Here is a 15,364-nt window from a genome sequence, read left to right on the forward strand (position 1 = left end):
TTCTTGTATTCCAGCCCCCCAATGCATTCATTTGTTCAGTCCCATACTCTTGCTGGCCTCTGTATTTTTATTGGGGAGCAAAGGTGTAGGAAACTGATTATGACTCTGGCACTTTATGCCAGTTATCTGGAACCCTATTGGTATTTAATTCTTCTACTGGGAACACTAATAACCCCTTTTTGTCCTATTCCTGGGATTTCATATCCTCTTTTTTTTGGTAAGGCAATGGGTTTAAGTGACTTGCCCAAGGTCACACAGCTAAGCTAGGTAGTTATTAAGTATCTGAGGCTGGATTTGAACTCAGGTTCTCCTGACTCCAGGGCCGGTGCTCTGTGCACTGTTCTACCTATCTGCCCCTCCATTTCATATCCTCTTACCAGCATTTATGTCACTGCCTGGGATGGGATGAGTCAGGGGCTCTTCTGAGTCTGTGACCATTACCTATGCATCTCTCTTTGCATGGGCTAGTGTGGAGCTGTCTGCTGCTGTCTGAGAAGGATTCACTGCCCTGGAAGATAAGATTTCCCACTTCTCTGCAATTGGGAAATGGAATTTGAACCTATTATACAGGCTCCCAGGAAGCTTGAGCTTTTGACTTAGGTTATCCTCCAAGGAGGATCCTCTTTTTAGTTTTTTGTTTACTAATTTTTTTCTTGTTAAATGTCTCTTTACCTTTGCCTCCAGATGCTCCTCCTGGGAGGCAACCAAGATGTTATTTACTCATGTATTCTCTTTATGATTATCTGTGTCCCCAGAAGTTGCATTGACGAGAAGTGGATATCAGGGATGTGACCCTGAAGACAACTTAAACTTTTTTCTTAAGGTGTCCTGAACTCTTGGTATATGCAGGATTACAGAACAAGGCAAAGATGAACACCCCATCTCATTGTGCCCCATCCAGAGTTGATTTAATTTGTTACCTTCAAACCTGACTAACCTCTCTGAGTGGTCCTGAGTGTCAGAGTAGCTACAGGACAGATAATAGTCCAACTAGACTGACAAATTGGTGCACCTGGGACCTTGGTAGAGAAGCAGACCATTGCCACTTTCATGGACTAGCATTTCCCTCTTGGGGAGGTGACTATATATTTATATATACCTTCAGAGAGAGGATTAGTTCATTTTTCCTCTATTATGACTTCCCCTCTTTGCAATAACTTAAATAGTTTTCTCTGCATTTTTGGACCCTTTTGTACTAATATAAGGAGTTCTACAACACGAATGCTCTTCCTTTTTTTTCTTTTGTAAGAAACTTTTTATTCATAACCTTTGTTGTCATGATTTCTGGTTTATAATAATTCTTTCCAGAAGTGAGATTTTGATGAGAGAAAGTGATTTGAATTGATCAGATGCTTTCCAGAGACATAGCTAAATATCAGCATTGATCCATTAAAATGCACCTGTCTCTGGTCTCTGGTCAGTGAATATCAATTTTGCTCCAATTCTGGACTCCACATCTTTTTCGATTGAGTTCATAATTATAAGAGAAATAAGATTGTTTGAGAAAAGACCTCAATTTGAGGTAAGGGTGTGTGTTTTTGAGTGTGTGTGTGTGTGTGTATGTTTCACCAGTCCAGTGGATTTGGATTTGAATTGGTCTTGGTTTTTGAATGATTACTGTATAATCTAACTGAGACAGAAAGTCTAGAAGTTAAGTTCCAGTTTAAACCCTTGTTTCCTTAGCTATGAAGCAATATAACAACTAAAAATGTTTCTGTTTTACCATGGATAAAGAATCATCTGATATCTAAGGAAGCAAACTTTCCCCCCCAAAAGGGTTGGTATCAGGTCACATGTTACAACTACAACAAAGATGATCCCTGTCATTGTTGGTCAACTTGAGGAGTTTTTGGATTGGGACAAAATAAATCATCTTAATAAATGACTTGATAATGTTGGCAGGTTGAAATGAGACGCCTTCCAAAACTGGCTAATAGAAACCACCAAGAGAGAGACTGAAAGTCACCTGACTCAGTAAAATAAACATTAGGATAAAATGAAATTAGAGAAGAATGAAGCCAAAAACTAGCTTTGAGTCTTGTAAGATGACGATCAAACTCTTTCCCAGAACAATCAACATAACATTGTTAATTTCAAAAAAACACCTAAGAATTATTTGGTCTCGTCAAACCCAGGCTATCCCTGTTCAAAATATATCCTCCTCTTCCTAAAACTGAGATGTGATGAAAAGACCACAAGAGGGCAGTTTGAGACTGAGAAAGTTATGGTGCTTCACATTCCCCCGTTTCCTTTTAAGCTGAAAAACGTGCTTGACTCTAACACTTCCAATTACTCATTTAACCCATGGACCAGAGATGAACTCAGGGCCGTGGGGAAAGAATTCCCATAAGTTTGATCTGATTTCTGGGGTTTGCTAAGGAATTTCAGATAACTCTGTCCACCTATAAATGTGGCCAACGTGACCTATACCAACCACTTCAGACGGACTATAGTGGGAGCTAGGGAAGTTGATCATTGGCCCAGAGTGGCTGATTAGAAAAATCAATTAGATGAAATTTGAGTCTCAATACTCATAGGCTCATTTTCAAGAACAGGAAAAAGTTGACAAGTCTCTCCTTGATGTTGTCTCCTTTGTCTTCCCAAGGATGCTTTCTGGATCCAATTGTTCTCACAATTTCTTGCCTTTTTTTTTGCTTTTTTTTTTAAGGCTTTTTGCAAGGCAAACAGGGTTAAGTGGCTTGCCCAAGGCCACACAGTAAGGTAATTATTAAGTGTCTGAGACCAGATTTGAACCCAGCTACTCCTGACTCCAAGGCCGGTGCTTTATCCACTATGCCACCTAGCCGCCCTGGTCCCACAAGTTCACACATACACTCACACATACACACCCAACTCAACACACTTCTGATCTCAATATCATACAGCACTCTTTTTAATCCATAACCACTTTGGATTTTGCAATCTTACACATGAGTTTCTTATCTTACGATTAAATACTCACAATTCTGAGCCCAGAATCACATAAGCACATTTGAAATCCCATGCATACACATATATCCCTAATCTAGCTATCAAAATACTTGCCTTTTATCTCACATTCTATGTATCACTTGTGAACTCATTTTTAATTCCCCAAATATGCACAATTCTGATCACATGTTCAACCTTCTGATCCCAATATCACATGCAGAATTTGGATCAAACACAAACACACATGTGAACTTCTCATCAGATCACATATACTTTTGATCACACACACACACACACACACACACACACACACACACACACTTTTGATTCCACAATTACAAACATCTTTTGACTTCCACAAACACACACACCTGAGTCCACAAACACACAAACACCCTTCTGATCACAGAATCCTTAAGGAAGCTTTGGATCCCACAATCACCCTTCCTTCCTTCACCACCACTTCCAGTTCCACAACTATATACCCTTACATTGCCACACACAGACTTCTGATCCCCAAATCATATGCATATTTTCCCGCACAACCACTACACACAGACACTGATAGGTCTGAATCTGATTTTATATCACACATACGGTTCTGAGCCCACACTCACACAGTCTTCTAATTACACAATCTCATACATAAATTTTTGATCCTTCTCTTCAGATTCCACAATGATAAATACGAAATGTGCTTCCACAAACAAACCTTCTAATCCCAGAATCACAATCCTGGTCCCTGATCCCACGATCATACATACACACTCCTTATACCCCAACATACACATACTTCTGTTCACAAAATCACTACAGCTACACATATTTCTGGTACTACAATCAAAAACACATCCTGCTGGTTCTACAAGCACACAGACATTTCTCTTCCCATAATAACAATCACAGACTACTGATTCCACAATTGTACACACTCACTTAGGAACCTACAGTCATACACTCACACAACCTCTTTTCATCACACAATCACATACAGGAGCTTTGGATTCTTCAATCACAAACATACTTTCAATGTAACTATGAAATAACACACATACAGTCACATATATAGTCTGATTCTACAATCACACACATACACACACACACACACTTATGTTCCCACAATCACCACATACGTACACACACTTCTGATCCCAATCACACAGCTGATTCTAAAATCACAGCACATTTCTTTATCCATAATCATAGACATGTTACTGCTCTCACAATCCTGCTCACACTTTTGATCTCACAATGGCACAAACACTCATTTCTGATCCCTAAAGCATACACAATCCTGAATCCAGAATCACATGCTCAACCTTCTGATCCCCAAAATCACACATACAAACACACAATTCTGATCAAACACACACACACACACACATGCACATGCTTCTCCCTCACATACTCTTCAATCACAAAATCTTCTGCGTGAGCTTCCAATCCCACAATTACACAAATATCTGATCCCAGAATCACACATGCACATTTCAGATTCCACAATCATGTTTGTTCTCACACAGACTTCTAAACCTAGAATCACAATACATGCTTCTGATCCCACATCATACAGCCACAGGTCTTATTCCCAAAACATAAACATACTTCTGATCACAAAATCAATACTAATACCACAATCACAAAAAACACACTATTGATCCTACAATCACACATATATTTATATTTCTCCTCCCACAATAATACACACATAGTCCTGTTTCTACAATCACACATACACACATACAGACACATAAACACACACACACCTCTGAGCTCAAAATCACAGAAATACTCTTCTGGACACACAATCTCACAATGGAGCTTTGGATCTCCAATTCATATACACACTTCAGTTGCAACAATCATATAATCTCCCCTCACCCCAATAATTTTGCTCCCATAATTCCCATATTCACACCTAATTACACACGTACTTCTAATTTTATAATCACATGTATGTTTTTGAGTCTACTATCACGGAAATACTCGTCTAATCACACAATCTCATACACGAGCTTTAAATCCTACAATCACATATCTCTGCTGACTCTTACATATATGCATTTCAGATTTCACAGTCAGATATACAGATCCAAACTTCTAATCTCACACTCATTGTCTTTTCATCCCACAATTTCAGACAGTGCCTTTTGTTCTATAGTAAGACACATACACACAGAAACCCTCTAATCCCGAATTCATTCACTTCTCTTATCCCACAGAGATCCCACAATCATGGAAAACAATAATAGACATTTCTGATTTTAAAATCATACACAGACTTCTAAGTTTATAAACAAACCGACTTCTGGTCCCATAGTCATACATATAGAGATAAGCTTCTTCCAAAAACACATACTATTCTGAATTTAGAAACACTTCTGATCTCACAATTTCATAGATATTTATGATTCTGTAGCCATACATATACATACATACACACAACACAATTTTAATACCAAATTCACAATGCACTCCTTTGATCACATTATCATCCACACACACTGGTATAATCCCCCAATATACAAACACTTCTGTTACCCAAATCACACATGCCTCTTATCCCATAATGTACAAACTTCTAACCCAAAATTACACAGATGCTTCTGATTTCATAATTACTTTGGATCCCACAAATCATAAATGCATACACTTTGAATCTCATGATCACACAAATTGATGATCACACAAATTACATACAAACTTCTGAGTTCAAATCCCCTTCACACTTTTGATACACAATCACACACATAGACTTTTATGATTATACAAACACCCTTCTGTTCACCCAATCTCATATTCATGCATTTTTCACAGTCAGATATATTCTTCTGAATATCACACACCCCTCTGAACACACTCAAACTTTTCAGCCCCAAACCAAATATATTTCTGATCTTAGAATTACATATATGCTTCTATAACAGAATAACTACACACTTTTTGAACCCCACTATCATACATGCTTCTACTGTGTGTGTGTCTGTGTTCAAGGAATCAGAAGTGTGTGAGATATATGTATGTGTGAGATAATGGAAATCAGATATGAGTATGTGTGAGAGAATGGAAATCAGAGGTATATGTGTGATTTTAAAATCTTGGAAGGGAAATGGGTGAACTGGGAAAATAATGCATTTTTGTTGGAGTTTTAACTGCTCCAACAATTCTGGAGAGCAACTTCTAACTATGCCCAAAAGGATTTAAAACTGTGCGTACCCTTAGATCCAGGAATATCACTCCTAGGTCTGTTATCTCAAAAAGCTAAGGAAAAAGGGAAAAAAATCTATTTGATGAAAATATATATATATATATATAATTGGTTGGTTGGTTTGATTCTTGTCCTTTGTTAGTGAAGAAGACCAAAATGACATCACCTATACAGGAGACAAGTTACAGTGTTTTTGTGTGTGTGTGTGTGTGTGTGTGTGTGTGTGTGTGTGTGTGTGTGTGATGAACTCAGAATGCTTAACCACAGGTCAGGCATAAATTGTCCATGTGAACACCTGGATTGGGTTCTCTAAACTTATTCATCTCACGTTTCCTTTGAGCTGATTCAATTCTGCCTTGCTCATAGACCACAGTACCCTCTCTGATGAGGATATGCCATGCTGTGTGGTTCTGTGCCAGTGTCTGCCATGCTGCATAATCAATTCCAAAGTTTTTAAGAGACCCCTCAGAGTATCCTTATAGCACCTTTTCTGACCACCATTTGAGCACTTGCCCTATGTGAATTTTCTTTAAAATAGTCTTTTTTTTTGGTAAGTGTACATTTGGTATTAGAAAAATATGACCAGCTATTGGAGCTTTGCTCTCTGTAGTAAACTGCTTGATAGTTTAGCTTGAGAAAGCACCTTGATACCAATGTGCAGTATCTTCTCCTGCTAGGTGCTCTTCAAAAATCTCCCTCAGACAATTTAAAAGGAAGAAATTCAGTTTCCTGGTATGGTACTGTTAGACTGTCCAGGTTCCCAACAGTGTCAGTAAAATGGCTCTGCAGACCTACAGTTTGATAGTTGATCTTTTCTCCCATACATTCCTTTGGAGCCTCCCAATCACTGAGCTAACTCTGGCAATTGTGTGTGTGTCAACCTCATTATCAATGTGTACCTCCCTGGATATTATGCTGTTAAGGTAAATGAATTTGTTCACAGTACTCAAAACTTCTCCATTTTCTGTAATTGAAGGTTCCACATATGGATGGTATGGTGCTGGTTAATGGAGCCCCTGTGTTTTCTTGGTGTTAATTGTTAGTCTGAAAGCAGAGAATCAATTCATAATTTGTTTTATCCTAGCTTCAGAGGCTGCACTGAGGGCACAATCATCTGCAAATAAAAATCATGCCCCAACTCTCCCTCCACTTTGGTCTTGACTTGCAGCCTTTTCAGGTTGAAGACTTTACCATCAATGCGATGGCTGATTTGAAATTGTGTTCATCCTTAGTGAAGGCATTTGATAACATGGTTGAAAACATTGTGCTAAAAAGCATGGGAGTAAGGACAGGGTTTTGTTTCACTCCATTGGTGATTGGGAAATCATGAGAGCATAGTTCACTATCTAGACCCTAGGCAAGCATGCCGTCATGAGATTGACATACAATACTGATGAACTTCTCCAGGTAACCAAATTTTGACATAATTTTCCCAAAACTCTCATGACCAACAATAACAAAGGCCAGTCAGATCTATAAAAGTTGCATACAGACCTAGTTTCTACTTCTGGCATTTTTTCTGGAGTTGTTGGGTAGCAGATACCATATTGACTATTCCTTGACCATTTCTGAAGCTAAATTGAGTCTCAGGGAGGTGACTGTCTTCCAGATAAAGAATTAGCGTATTGAGAACAACTCTGGAAAGAATCTCACCAGCAATAACTAAGAGAGAAACACTGCTGTGATTGTCACAGTACAATCTATTCCCTTTACTTCTATAGAGATGGACAATAGAGGCATCCTTGAATTTCCAGGGAATAACCTCTTTATGCCATATAACTTGGACAATTTCAGTCAGCTTTTGACTGGAATAGATTAGCACCAGGTGCTTTGCCACATTAAAGGAACCTAATGGCATTCCAAAATCTCTTCTTCAGTTGGAACTTCAACTAGGAATGGATTGACTTTAACTTGCAGTGACTTCAGCTTTGATTAATGATGGTCTGTTCAGAACAATACAGAAGTGTTTAGCCCAACTCTCTAGGATCATATGCCTATCACTAATCAATGTGACTACATCAGTACCGACTAGTTGATTTGCACTATATATCTTTTTTTTTTTAGGTTTTTGCAAGGCAAATGGGGTTAAGTGGCTTGCCCAAGGCCACACAGCTAGGTAATTATTAAGTGTCTGAGACCAGATTTGAACCCAGGTACTCCTGACTCCAAGGCCGGTGCTTTATCCACTATGCCACCTAGCCGCCCTGCACCATATATCCTTGGTTCATAAATAGACTTCAGAGCCACAAAAAGGTGCTTTGGGATGTTACTACCTGCATAAAACTGGATTTCATCTGCCTTCTTATTGAACCCAAAATCCTGCATCTCTCTAAGCTTTGCTTGTTCTTTACTTTTGATGGAATTAAATGCTGCCTTCTTAGTAATGGATAAATTATCCTTTGATAATCCCTTTGGGGCTCTTGTTTTTCCTTTAGCAATTTCTGTATTTCCCCATAATTTTTGTTAAACCAATCTTGATATTTTAAGTGTTCTGATCCTGATGAGTAAATGCAGTGCTGTACACCAAAACTCTAACAGCTGCCCACTCCTTTTCTGCTCCACTGCTGCCAACTGTGTAGCTGTGACTAAAACTTTTCCTCCAAGTTAGCAACACTTTACTTGTTGCTCTGAGATTTCTCTATTCTTTTGAAATTAATTCTTCCGGGAGTCACTTTGCCTTGGGGTTGTTGCTTTGGTTGAATGTGAATGCTTAACTGGGAAAGGATGAGTCTGTGATCAGTCCAGCACTCTGCATAATGCATTGCCTTTGTCACTCTCATATCCTGTCTGTCTCTTTTCCTTTTAATCATGTGGTCGATTAGATGCTAATATTTGTTGCAAGGGTACAAGAAGTTTTATTGCATTTTGGTAAATGGAAGACAGTGTTTGTGATGAGAAGATCATGAGATGCACAAGGAGTAGTATGTGACCATTGCTGTTACTGTTTCCAACTCTGTTCCTTCCAAGGATTTATTGCCATGTCTGGTAATCTGAAACTATTCTAGCATTTAAGTTACTCAGAATTATAACTTTGTCTTCTTTTGGTACATTGATGATAATGGTCTCCAGGTCATCATAAAACTTTTATTTCAACAGGGTTTGTCATGGTGAGAGCATAAGCACTGATGATAGTGGCAGGGCATTTTCCTGGAAATGGAAATTGTACTGTTGTAAGCCTATTATTGGTAGACATTCAAACTTATTGATTAGATTAGTTTTGATTGCAAAACCTTTTCCAGCTTCATGGCTCTCCCAGTCACTGAGGCCATTCTAGAAAAATGTATATCTAACACTGACTTCAGTAAGCTGGCCTTCATTTGCCAGCCTTGGTTAACTCAGGGCTGCTATTTGGATATGATACCTACTGAGCTTTCTTGCAGCAAGAGCTGTTTGTCCCTCAATTCTACTGAATCTTGTTTTGTCTCTCAGAAGAAAGTTTTATAATTTTTTGTGTGTTTCAACCATAGGTGGGATACCTGCCTGCCATGGTAATCAGAACAGGGTTGGTTAAAAAGACAATTTTAAGGGACCTTTTCTAGATTCTTTATCACATTTGTTGGTGAGCAGTGTGATCCTTCAAAGGCTGTTCAGACACCCAAGAGGCTGTTGAATCCAACTGCTGTGAGGAGAGGACCCTATGAACTGGGCCACTATGGGTTGGGACTACAGCTTCCAGTGGATCTGCTCCTGCTGCTTCCTGACTTGCTTATTGCCATAGGACTTTGAGATAGGAATGGTAAAATTCTATGGGTGATGTCTTTTGATTTGTATGTAAATTGTATTTAAGTGAGGCAGAGCTGCATGAAGTTGTCAGCTTCATACTGTCTCCTAAGTCATCACAATCCAGTGACAAGACAGAGTTAAGACAAATGGTGATGGCTTTAGATACAGTGAATGATTTTAGCATCTTTGATGTCTAACCAAGCTCTGAATGCTCCACACATGAAGGCTGCTGAATATTTTGGAAATTTTCTCATCCACCCATTCTATGAGTAGAAGTCCTCACATATTTGGGGTAGACATACCCCCAACTCACTGATGGGTTTGAGAACCTTTCGATTACCTTCAACCTTGTTAAGCCATCTGCTGAAATGTTTCCCGGGTTGTGGTCCCTGTGAATGTTACAGCTTATTTTTTTATGTAGTAACTAAGAATCAGAAATTGAAAGCAGCCCATCAATTGGGAAATGACAGAAAAATTGTGATTTAAGATTGCAATGGAATTTTATTGTTCTATAAGAAATGATAAACAGGATGATTTTTTGAAAAGCCTGGAAAGGCTTCCATGAACTGAAACAGAGTGAAGTGATCAGAACCAGCAAATCATTGTACACAGTAGCAGCTTTATTATACAAGGAACAATTAAGAATATCATACATATTCTTACCAAAAATGATCCAAGACGATCCCAAGGGCACTCTCTCTTTCACTTTTTTCTTTTGTTCAGTTTTTTCCCAACAAAATGATTGATATGGAAATGGTTTATCTGATCATTCATGTATAATCTATATTAGATTGCTTAATGTCTTAAGGAGACTAGAGAGGCGGGAATGAAGGAGGGACAAAATTTAGAAACAGTAACTTAACAATAATAAATTGTTTTTACATGTAATTGAGAAAAATAAATTATTTTAATGAGTGTGTATGTGTGTGTGTGTGTGGTTCTGGTATCAGAAATACATGTAAATTATTGAATCTGAAGTGTATGTGAATTTAACTTTTAAATTTAAATTTAAAATTTGAATTCTAAAAGCAGAAATATATGTGATTAAGGAATCTAAAGTATGAATGTAGGATTGGAAGTGTGTGAAATTTGGGACTCAAAAGTGTGGAATCTGATGTGTGTGTATTTTTAAGATCAGAAGTGTATTGTCACTTGGGATAAAAACCATGTAAGTGAGATAGTGGGAGCAGATTCGATATTGCTATTATGGGATCATAAGGGTGTATGTGATTGTGAAATCAGAAGAATGTTTATTTTTGGATTATAAATGAATGTGCTTTTGGGAATCAGAAGCTTAAATATGAGAATATATGAGTAGAAGAGTGTGTTGTAGGTTCAGAAGTATATATGTAATTGTAGCGTGTGTGTTATGATTGTGAAAACAAAATTACATGTATAACTGAAGAATCTGAAGTGTGTATGTATGTTTGAGATCAGAAGTATGTATGTGTGTTGATAGAATCCAAAGTATGAGATTATGTGATCAGAAAAACGTGTGATTGTTGTCTTTGATATGAGTTATTGTTGGAGCAGAATGTGTGTTTATTATTTGGATTCAAAAAGCTGGGTTTGAATATAGGATCAGAAATTTGTATGATGGGATAAGAAGCACGCATGAGTGTTTTTCTTATTATTAACTTATTTTCCAATTACATGCAAAGATATCTTTTTTAAAGAGTTTTAACAGTTTGTTTACACTTTGATGAAAAACCCAAATTATCTTCACAGATAAACATACACAGTGTCTTTTAGTACTTCTTTTTGCCAGCACCATTTGACTTTGCAGTTTCCCTCATTTTCTTCATTCTGTTCTTGTGTTCCTTTTGCTACTTTCTTGATGTCTTTTTCTTCTCATACAGACCATGCCTTGCTAGTCGGTGCTTTGGTTCATTTTTCTTTACATAGTCAAGGGAATCATAAATCTTGCCAAAACCTGTTGTTTTGCCACCACCAAAATGGGCTCTGAATCCAAAGACAAAAATGACATCTGGAGATGACTTATACATATTGGCCAGTTTTTCTTGAATTTCAGTCTTAGGTACTGTGGCCTTGCCAGGATGAAGGACATCTATAACCATCTGTTTTTGCTGAAGAAGTCTGTTTGTCATGAACTTCCAGGTTCTGATGGCTACTGTGTCATTCACTCTTGGATCGTGGTTCCCGGCTAGTTTCAACATTGGAGAGGCCAAGAGGCCTCTAGGAGATGGACTGAAAGAAGAGTCGAGAGCCAAGCCAAAGGATGGTGCAGATGCGAGGCAGATGGAGTCTAGACCCCAAGGAGACTCACCATGGTGGCGGCCAGCTCCTCAAGCAGCAGGCCAAAGATATCTTTTTAACATTTATCCTTTTGCAAGCTTTTGAGTTTCACATTTTCTACAACCCTCCCTTCCATCCTCCCCCCTCCCTCTACCCCATGGCAGAAAACAATTTAATATAGGTTGTACAGGTGCAACCATTTTTGACATATTTCCATAGCAGTCATATTGTGAAAGAAGAATTAGAACTAAGGGGAAAAATCCTTGCTTATTTTTCTTCAACTGAAACATAATATATTCTGCTCCAGCCTTTTTACCTTTATGCTATGGATAACTTTCTCCTTTAAATGTTCTTCTTGTATATTATATATTGTAGGATTCTGTTTTTTTAATCCACTCTGCTATCTACTATTTTATGGGAGAGTTCATCCCATTCACATTCACCTAATTCTGCATTTCCCTCCATCCTATCTTACCCCTCTTTGTACTTTTCTCTCTCAGTTCTCCTTATCCATCCTCATCAGTATTTTTCTTTTGACTGCTGCCTTGTCAGTCTGCCCCCCCTTCTACCAGCCCTCTTCCCTTTTCTTCTCTCTTTCCCTTTTTACTGTATATTTTAAAAACTTTAACTTTACCTTTACTTATCCCTTTCCTTTTATCACCTTCTCCTTTCTTTCCCCTTCTCCCATACCTTCTTATAAGGTATAATCTAAAATTCTAAACTCATTTGAGAATGTTTTATTCCCTCTTTGAGCCACATCTGTTGAGAGTAGGATATCCTCAGTGATCACATCGTCCCTTCTTTGTTTTGACTAATAATAGGTCCTTTATATCTCATCATGTAGTGCTTTTTATCATCTAGTGTCTCTATCACTTGGTATAATCTTCTGTTTCATGTCTTAATTGCTTTTTACCTGTCTTGTACTCACATCCTCTGTCAAAGTATACTTCTTTCAAATGTCTGATAGAATTACAGTTCTCAAGAGCAATAATCATTCTTATATTAGAATCAATTTAAACTCACATCCTCTTTTCAAAAACAACTCCTCCAACTGTCCAAATATAAATACAATCCTCAGGAGCTAAGAGTTTGATTCATTGATTCATACCTACACTCCCTTTTCAAGTATCCTCTTTCTCACTGACTCAACAGGAATACAGTCCTCAAGAGCTAAAAGTCAGATTGTATCACAGTCAATTTATAACCCCACTCTATGGCTAAATATGTTCCTTTCAATTGTCATAGGAGAAATACAGTTCTCTCCACCTTCTGTTTACATATTTATCCATCTCTTGATTTCTTGTATTTAAACATCAAATTTTCTGTTCAGTTTAGGTCTTTTTATCAACTTTAGTTTGAAAGTCCTCTGTTTCATTGAGAGGATATCTTTTCTCCTGAAAGAATATGCTGAATTTTGCAGGATAGTTGAGTTTTGGGTATAATCTAAGCTCCTTTGCTCTCTGGAATATCGTATTTTAGTCTCTTCAATCCTTTAATGCTTGAAACTGATAAGTCTTGTATAATCCTAACTTTAGTTCCCTCATATTTAAATTGCTTCTTCTTGACTGCTTTTGCAGTATTTTTCTCCTCTATCTAAGAATTGTGGAATTTTGCTACCTATTCCTTTAAGTTTGTACTTTGAGGTCTTTTTCTAGGCGTGATTGATGGATTTTTTTTCAAGGACAATTTCATCTTCTTGTTCTAAGATATTAGGGCACTTTTCCATGATAATTTCCTGCATGATATTACAGGCTCTTTTTCTGATAGATCAATAATTCATAAATTATGTCACCTGGTTATTTTACAGGTTGTTCAATTTTCCTAAGACGTGCTTTACATTTTCTTCTTTTTTGGAAGCCTTTTGGTTTTGTTTGAGGGAATTTTGGTGTCTCACAGAGTCATTCATCTCCATTTGTTCAATTCTAGCATTTAAGGTTTTATTTTCCCAAGTTAGTGTTTTTTCTTCCTTCTTCAGTTGGTTAATTTTATTTTCTGATTGGTTAATTTTCCTTTTTCTTTTTTAGGTTTTTGCAAGGCAATGGGGATAAGTGGCTTGCCCAAGGCCACACAGCTAGGTAATTATTAAGTGTCTGAGGCCAGATTTGAACTCAGGTACTCCAGACTCCAGTGCCAGTACTCTATCCACTGCACCATCTAGCCACTCCCTAATTTTACTTTTAAAAATATAGTTTTCTTTACTTAATTTTCCTAATTCTCCTGCATGTTTCTCATTTCTTTTTTCCATTTTTCTTTTCCCTCTCTTCTTTGTTTCTTTTTGACAGTTAAAAAAATTTAATGAAAGATTTTATTTACTTTGAGTTTTACAAATTTACCCCTATTCTTGCTTCCCTTCACCCACCCACCAAAGAAGGCAGTCTATTTGTCTTTACATTGTTTCCATGGTATGCATTGATCTAAGTTGAATGTGATGCGAGAGAAATTATATCCTTAAGGAAGAAAAATATAGTATATGAGATAGCAAAATTACATAATAAGATTATGGTTTTTTCCCCCTAAATTGAAGGTAATAGTTTTTGGATTGTGTCCAAACTCCATAAGTCTTTCTCTGGATACAGATGGTATTCTTCATCACAGATAGCCCCAAATTGTCCCTGATTGTTGCACTGATGGAATGAACAAGTATATCAAGGATGATGATCACCCCCATGCTGCTGTTAAGGTGTACAATGTTTTTCTGCTTCTGCTCATCTCACTCAGCATCAGTTCATGAAAATCCTTCCATGCTTCCCTGAATTCCCATCCCTCCTGGTTTCTTTTTTTTTGGTTAATATGACTTTATTTATGCATTACTAAAATATTCTTGTTTAAGAGTAAACATAACACCCTCTCCCCCACAAAAATACAGAACCTCATGAAAAATAAAGTAAAAGAAAGAAAAAAATGTTTCAGTCTGTGTTCTGATACCATCAGCACTGTCTCAGGTGGATCACATTCTTTATCATAAATCCGTCACAGAAGTTACTTCCATATTTTTCCACAGTTGCTGCTGCTGATTGAAATTCCCTACATACATTCCTCTCCACTTCCATATATCATATTCTCTCTCTCCTTTCCCTCTGTCCCTCTTCTAAAATGTGCCGTAGGGTAGTTGAGTGGTGCAGTGGACAGAGCTCCAGCCCTGGGGCCAAGGGGCTCCAAGCCCACATAGCCCAGAGACCCAGCAACTACCTGGTCCCTTGGTCCCAGACAGGCCACCCATTCTAGTACCTTGCAAAAAAGTAAAAA

At 37.7% G+C, this 15,364-nt stretch overlaps 1 pseudogene; it reads right to left on the reverse strand.

Annotated features, from left to right (window-relative positions):
• Window positions 1-11,688: 11,688 nt before the first annotated feature.
• On the reverse strand, window positions 11,689-12,039 carry LOC141515938 (small ribosomal subunit protein eS24 pseudogene; annotated as a pseudogene).
• Between the last annotated feature and the right edge of the window lie 3,325 nt (window positions 12,040-15,364).

This window comes from Macrotis lagotis, chromosome 3, assembly GCF_037893015.1.
Source record: "Macrotis lagotis isolate mMagLag1 chromosome 3, bilby.v1.9.chrom.fasta, whole genome shotgun sequence".
NCBI lineage: Eukaryota > Metazoa > Chordata > Mammalia > Peramelemorphia > Peramelidae > Macrotis > Macrotis lagotis.